Genomic DNA, 7,178 nt, shown 5'->3' on the forward strand with positions numbered 1-7,178 from the left:
CACCGCCCTGACTAAGGCCCTTCTCTCCCGATCGCTCAGTCTGGCGGCGGCCAGCTCTAGGAAGAGTCCTGGTGGTTACAAACTTCTTCCATTTACGGATGATGGAGGCCACTGTGCTCATTGTGATCTTCAATGATGCAGACATTTTTCTGTACCCTTCCCCAGATCTGTGCTTCGATGCAATCCTGTCTGTTCTGTCCTGTGATTTATTTATTTTTTTTTTCGTTTTTTATTTTTTAATACATTTGAAAAGATTTCAGACAAACTTCATTCAAGTTGTCATTATGGGGTGTTGTTTGTAGAATTTTGAGGAAAATAATTAATATAATCCATTTTGGAATAAGGCTGTAACATAACAAAATGTGGAAAAAATTAAACGCTGTGAATACTTTCCGTATACACTGTGCTGATGGATTAGTGAATATTCTTGCTTTAGTGATTTTGCATTGAAAATTAAATCATTTAAAAAATGAAAAACTTAAATCAGATACATTTCTAAATTCAAATTGCACTCCAAAAGAAAAAAAGAAAAAATATGAATAATAAAGTGATCAAATAATATATATGTATACATAAACACATTTCCATTTACCGTCAGGCATGTATCCGTCTAAACATGCAGGTGAAAAATGACTTAAACTAATGAAGACATAAAAACAATTATAAATGTAAAAAGTTATTATAATGATGATAATAATCACTGAAATATGGTTCGAGGTGAAAGTGTTTTTGTATTTTTTGATAAAGTTTGTATTATTTTACAGGCTGCGGAGTTGCGTTCACAATAAACTGCTCTGTGGAAATAAAGTAAACTGAACTCAAAACACCTCCAGAACTGAGATGTCTGAGGTAATTTGCAGCACTCAGAAAATCGGAAGGCAGAAACAAAGAGAGAGATCCTTAGATGCGTGTGTTCCACTAGACTGCACGTCTCCGTATCAGCACGTCATATATGCCCATATACAGCTTTTTTGTGATCTGTTCTTAATAATATAATAAAGTGTGTTTCTTCAAGCATGTGTCTTTGTGTCTTCAGGCAAATTATTTGTAATATTAATTTGATAATAATAATAGTCCAATAATAATAATAATAATTTAATAGATTAATGGGAAAACTTTTACATTTATGCATTTGGTAGATGCTTTTATCCAAAGCGACTTACAGTGCACTTATGAATACTCAAGGAATTGTACGAACTTGGGCTTAGAGGCAACCTACCCATCTTTATCTCCAACTTCTTGTCAAACAGACGTTTTCGCGTTCGAGTAGGAACAGCACTATCAAACTCACATGTACAAGAGATGGGAGTTCCACAAGGGAGCATCCTTTCAGTGACTCTATTCAGCATCAAAATCAACAGAATAATCAAAGTTATTGACCCCCACATATTTCGGAGCCTCTATGTTGACGACCTATCCATATGATATAGGGGGAAAATATGAATATAATTGTACGACAGCTACAACTATGCATAAATAAAATAAACAACTTGTCAATAAAGAATGGATTCAGATTCTCCAAAACAAATTACAGAATTATGCACTTTTGCCATCTCCGACCCTTACATCCCGACCCAGAGTTGAGTATGGAGGGAGAACCCATTAAAGTAGTGAAGAACTTCAAATTCTTAGGCCTTGTCTGTGATAATAAATTCACCTTTATCCCACATATGAAGATGTAGAGGATTTTCTTTTTAATACAATTAATATTTTAAAAGACTTGGCCAATACAAAATGGGGTGCAGACGCTGCCGTTCTTTTACGCCTCTACTGAACATTAATCAGATCCGACTGGATTATGGGAGTATTGTGTATGCAAGGAAGTCATACATTCGAACACTTGGCACAATACACCACCAGGGAATACGTCTAGCTCTTGGAGCCTTCAGAACAAGCCCCATTCAAAGCCTTTATATAGAAGCCAGTGAACCTTCCCTCCAGAATAGGTGTCTGAAACTGGCCTTACAAAACGCGGTCAAACTCAAGGCAAATACAAGTAATCTGGCCTCTACACCAGTATTTCAACCAGAATGTTCTTATCTGTATGAAGCTAGACCAAAAGTGATCAAACCTTTTGGAATATGGATTAAACCGTACTTGGAGAACTTGAACACCAATCTGGACAACATAAGACAGTATCATTTTTGGCCTGTCCCCCCCTCCCCCTGGACCTTGGAAAAACCAACCATTTCTATGACATTGGCACAAATAAAAAAGGCAGAAACTCTCCCCAATGTGTTTCAACAGGAATTCTTGGTACTGAAATGTAGTCTTCCCATAGCACAGTATTCACGGATGGATCCAAAATGGATAACAGTGTATCAGCAGCAGTAGTGATTGGAGACCAACAATACGGAATACGTATTCCAGAACAGAGCTCTATTTTCACAGCTGAGGCCTGAGCGCTGCTACTGGCACTGGAAAACATTGAGCAGGGTCGATGACGAAATCGCTACAGACTCAAAATCCTGCCTCCATGCACTTGAATCCTTGGAGACTGATCACCCCATTATCATAAACATCTTGACTAAAATACATTGATTACAGAAGAAGGGCTTCAACATTATCCTCTGTTGGGTGCCGGGACATATTGGTCTGGCAGGAAATGAAAAAGCAGATACAGCTGCACAAGGGGCATTAAACTTGGAGATCTCAGAATGTCTGATACCACCCTCTGACCTCAGGCCATTAATAAACTTGTATATCACCAATAAGTGGCAATCAGAATGGAATGAGTGCGACAGCAATAAATTATTCGAAATAAACCCCAGGATACAAATTTGAAATCTAGGCATGACCAAATAGTGTTTACCACATACCGACTGGGCCATTCAAGACTAACCCATGCGTTTTTACTGACTGGTGAAGATCCTCCCATATGTATACCTTACCAAACCCCTATGAGCATCAAGCACATTCTACTGAACTGTAAAACTATCAGACAACGTTTTTATACAGAGACTTGTTTAATAGATATTTTTTTGAACAGATTTTACAGTTTTTATCTTAAACTTAAAGTGTAAATATCATCTTTATATTGGCAATCGCCCTGACCATCATCGATCCCCGAGATGATCATCTGTCAGCACAATCCTAATGTGCATTTCTCTCTATAAATGAACAAAATGTTCAGACAGTCTCTTGTTGGTTTTTCGGACACATTCAGGTTCATTACCGCTTTTGCCGGTGTCACTGCTGCTCTCTTTGTGCGTGCGCTTGTCAAATTTATATTTTAAAGGCTTATTATTACGGTTTAGTATTTCTCTGTAATGTAGAACAGTGTTAGCAATGTTACTGATAACATTCTTTCTCAGCCCTGGAACCATTTTCTGATGCACCCCAACATATAAACAATTAAATTCATATCATAAACGTGCGATGACTAGTCGACTAATGGCTTAAATTAACAACAACTAGTCGACTAAGAAAATCTTTGGTCAGGGGCAGCCCTAATAAACACGATTAAAGTCAACAGACAAGGGCAGCGCGTGCAAGCTATTCATGTTTCACGCATCACAAGCCAGCAGTGCAGATCAATTCAGGCAGCACTTAACTTTCGGTGAATAACACGAGTAAACGCATTCGCTTTGCTTCAGTTACACTGTATGGTTGAGTGGATGACAGCTTACATTTTCATGGTTCATTTGTTTATTTTTCTGTTATGTAAGTAAGACAACACTATCAATCCTTGAGATTAAACCTGATCAAAATGATGATCCCTTTCAAAACTACTGTAGATTAAACGATTGAAAGACATAAACACCCATCTTGGGATTCAAAAATCTGAGTCTGATTGAAAATATAAATTATATTATACCTGGAGATAAAGTTTTAGGATTTTCGGACATGTTTACTCATGCCATTCACTGAAAGTACAGTGCAGCCTGAATTGATCTGCGTTGCCGGCGTTTGAAGCATGAATGGCTTGCATACGCTGTACTTGTCTGTTGACTATATTGCAGTCTTGTCACACTTTAATAGTGTTTAATCTCCCATTCAGCTCATGAATACACTGCGTGATCATGAGGATGGATTGCATCAAAAAGTCGGTTGGCATGGAGGTGTGAGGGACTACAATAAAATAGCCTTCTTACCTCTCGCTGTTGCTTGCATTTTAGTGATTACTCCTGAGTGATTTTGGAAAAATTATACATAAATTAAGAATTTTTAAGACTCACACAATTTCTTAATCACTAATCAAATAAGCAACATTAACATAAACTGTTAACTCATCTAAATAAAGAGAGATTTTCTTGCTTCCATTAAAGCACTGTCACAAGAGGCTCTGTAGAAAAAGTCACATGCCAGATATCATTGTGTTTTGCAAAAACTTTTCACTCAAACTGTTATGCTGATAATATAATTTGTAATGAAAAATAAACTGTTAAATTCAAAATAAAATGCAAAATAGCTTTTTTCACAAGTGGACATTCATACACATACAGTACATGCAGAATTCGGTTATAGACATCGGCATGGCAATTAACAAGGAAAATAAAGAAAGGCTCTCCCATGTCGAAAAGGTTGCTGACCCCTGTGTTAGTAAATGGATAAAAAAAAACTTGGAAGAAACCAGTACCCCTGAATATAATGATGAATATAATGCCAATATTAGACATCTACAGTAAGTGTAATAGATTGCCAGAATGAGAAAGTACTTCACAGTTTTGTGTGTCAAGCCGATTTTTCCAGTGATTTTAAGCTTCATTAACATAATCACCGGCCTGGCGGAGGGAGACTAAGCGCGCATTAGCGTCTCTCAGCGGGAAAACATTAATCACTTGACTCTCGGGACTCCCTCCTGATATAATGGCTTCAAAAACTGAAAAACACAACCAGCTTGCTTGAAAAATATTGTTCTGTCCCTGAGGTGGGGTCTTGTGTTTTCGTCATGTGACCAGTGAGCTTCTTTTACCAAAGAACTGAGAAGACGTCAAGTTGATCTGAACATTTACTCAGCTGCATATCACCACAAACGCTGATTGTAATTCATAAGTGATTCTGTCACCAAGCGTTTTTCCTGCCTTTTTCTCCTACTTTTAAATGCCTAATGATATCAGAAACTGGAGGAAAATGATTTCTTACCTCACTGTAAGAGGCATTTGGACATATGCATTCTAAGACAAGCCTCGAGGGGATAAATACACAATCACACACTTTCACAAGTTAAAGTTACTCCAAGAATCACATCGTAAATCACTCAGTTACAATTGTTTTTGCTCACAAACTCCTATTAGGTACTAATAGGTACTCCTATTTTTATTTCGATGGAATCGGAGTGAGTTGTGGTGAGGTGTTATTATGTTTGTCTCCCCTCCACCATTCTTAATCGGCAAGTGTGTCATTCCTCCTACTGAAGAGAGCAAGATCTCAGCAAAACAGTCTGCATGTGTGACACCCTCGGCCAAAATAGAGTTAATTGGAGTCTGCTAGTGAGGCACCGGCTTAAGCCAAGCGCACACTATGCTCTGCGACACACAGTCTTTTATTCCGTCATGCTGGTGCGCACAATACAGGACTTTATTGTATCAACTACATGACCATTCATCCTGACTGAGGCCATGTGTACACTGGTATTACAATGCATTTTGGGTGATTCAATCACAAGTGTACAAGCGAGACATATCACCATTACACATGGCCATCTCTTTTGACAACTTGTGTATTACTGAATGATAATAAAGCACAAAAAATAAAAGACGCAAAAGCACTAAAAACCGGCATGCAGTTTCTCTTAATTATTCGCAAGCATGACATTTAAAGCAGAATTCTGAGTTATTTTTGTGCAGTACCTGTAACTGATCTTCTAGTTTGCATACTGCTCATATCTGTGTCCCTATTTTGCATGTTCATGCATTCCTTTTTTCTGATCGTACACTCATTTCCCTTTAAATCTACATGATACCTGTGAAAAACCGGCTGTTATAGCTGCCTTTAGCTTTGCCCTTTTTTAAATGGACCACCCAAAAAGCATTTTAAAATTAAGATTATGAAATTCATTCACAAACTCGTGCAGTTTATTCTTGATAACATGTCAACAAACACGGAAAAACGGCTTACGCCCGTTTTTGCTCTTATTAGCACCATTTGCAAAGGAAAACATTTATTTAAAAAAAATAAAAACTGTAAATAATTTCAACTGTTAGTAGGGTCATTTTCTTTTTTATTTATTTATTTTTTTAAATTATTTTTGTCTCCTGTTAACCAATACCTTGCTCTCCTTTTTCTGCAAACATGTAATAATGGCCCGCTCCCATTTTTACACTTATTTGCAAAAGAACAAATTATAAAAACAGCTGAAAATGGGGCCTGGGTAGCTGACTACCACACCTGGAGTTGCGAGTTCAAATCCAGGGTGTGCTGAGTGACTCCAGTCAGGTCTCCTAAGCAATCAAATTGGCCCGGTTGCTAGGGAGGGTAGAGTCACATGGGGTAAACTCCTCATGGTCACTATAATGTGGTTTGGTCTCAGTGGGGTGTGTGGTGAGTTGTGCGTGGATGCCGCAGTGAATAGCGTGAAGCCTCCACACATGCTACATCTCTGCAGTAACACTCAACAAGCCAAGTGATAAGATGCGCGGATTGACGGTCTCAGACGCGGAGGCAACTACGCCACCAAGAGGACTTGGAGCACATTGGGAATATGGCATTCCAAATTGGGGAGAAAAGGGGAGAAGAAAAAAAACTGCTGAAAATAATAGACTGCAGGTAGGGAGATTTGGGGTTGCATTGCGATTTAGCTCAGAGATAAATATATTATACTATTCTGACCAGTATATTGCTAGCTTGACAATGTAGCAGTGTTTAGGATTTAAAGTTTCTTACTTTCACAAAGTAATACTGCCAACTTGGAAATTTACTATAAATATTCCTGAAACGCACATTGCTTTTTTAATTTCATAGCAACACAAGATCATTGCCTCTAAAACAGTGTAAGCTATGATTTCTTAGACCCTTTATTGAAAAGGCCATTTACAGGCATGACTTCTTGATTTAAATTGAACACCCCTGAAACAGTAAAAGTTTTTTCTCTGAAGTCTTGAATATCTGTGATTCTTGTTGTCTTGTCTGTAAGAAAAGTTTTTTTTTTTTTTTTTCAATTCTAACTACTAGATGTTCAACAGCTCACACTATGCAAAATACTTGTCATGACACTGACAACTGTGTGCAAAAGCCAC

The 7,178-nt window shown here is 37.8% G+C and overlaps 1 protein-coding gene across 1 annotated transcript in view; it reads left to right on the plus strand.

Annotated features, from left to right (window-relative positions):
* LOC127657834 (dual specificity protein kinase Ttk-like) overlaps window positions 1–7,178 on the plus strand; it is a 465,704-nt gene that overhangs the window by 434,151 nt on the left and 24,375 nt on the right. The gene's annotated exons all lie outside the window — the stretch shown is intronic.

This window comes from Xyrauchen texanus, chromosome 17 (assembly GCF_025860055.1).
Source record: "Xyrauchen texanus isolate HMW12.3.18 chromosome 17, RBS_HiC_50CHRs, whole genome shotgun sequence".
Taxonomy (NCBI): Eukaryota; Metazoa; Chordata; class Actinopteri; order Cypriniformes; family Catostomidae; genus Xyrauchen; species Xyrauchen texanus.